The sequence below is a fragment of the Mastomys coucha genome, unplaced genomic scaffold, assembly GCF_008632895.1.
Source record: "Mastomys coucha isolate ucsf_1 unplaced genomic scaffold, UCSF_Mcou_1 pScaffold18, whole genome shotgun sequence".
In the NCBI taxonomy this organism is placed as follows: domain Eukaryota; kingdom Metazoa; phylum Chordata; class Mammalia; order Rodentia; family Muridae; genus Mastomys; species Mastomys coucha.
The window spans coordinates 29,556,571-29,557,110 of NW_022196900.1; positions in this window are offsets into that span (position 1 = coordinate 29,556,571).

The following is a 540-nucleotide window of genomic DNA, read 5'->3' on the forward strand; positions in this document are numbered from 1 at the left end:
TAACTTCTTGAGTTCTTTGTATACCTTGGATATTAGCCCTCTATCAGATATAGGGTTGGTAAAGATTTCTTGGTTCCCTAATTTGTTGGTTGCCGTTTTGTCCTATTGACAGTGTCTTTTGCCTTACAGAAGCTTTGCGACTTTATGAGGTCCTATTTGTCAATTCTTGATCTTAGAGCAGAAGCTATTGGCGTTCTCTTCATGAAGTTTTCACCTGTGCCTATTTGCTCGAGGTTATTCCCTACTTTCTCTTCCATTACTTTCAATGTATCTGCTTTGATGTGGAGGTCCCTGATCAACTTGGACTTGAGCTTTGTACAAGGAGAAAGGAATGGATCTATTTGCATTTTTCTACATGTTTACCTCCATTTGAGCCAGCACCATCTGTTGAAAATGCTATCTTTTTTCCACTGGGAGGTTTCAGCTTTTTGTCAAAGATTAAGTGACCATAGGTACGTGGGTTCATTTCTGAGTCTTCAGTTCGGTTCCATTGATCAACCTGCCTGTCACTGTACCAATACCATGCAGTTTTTATCACAA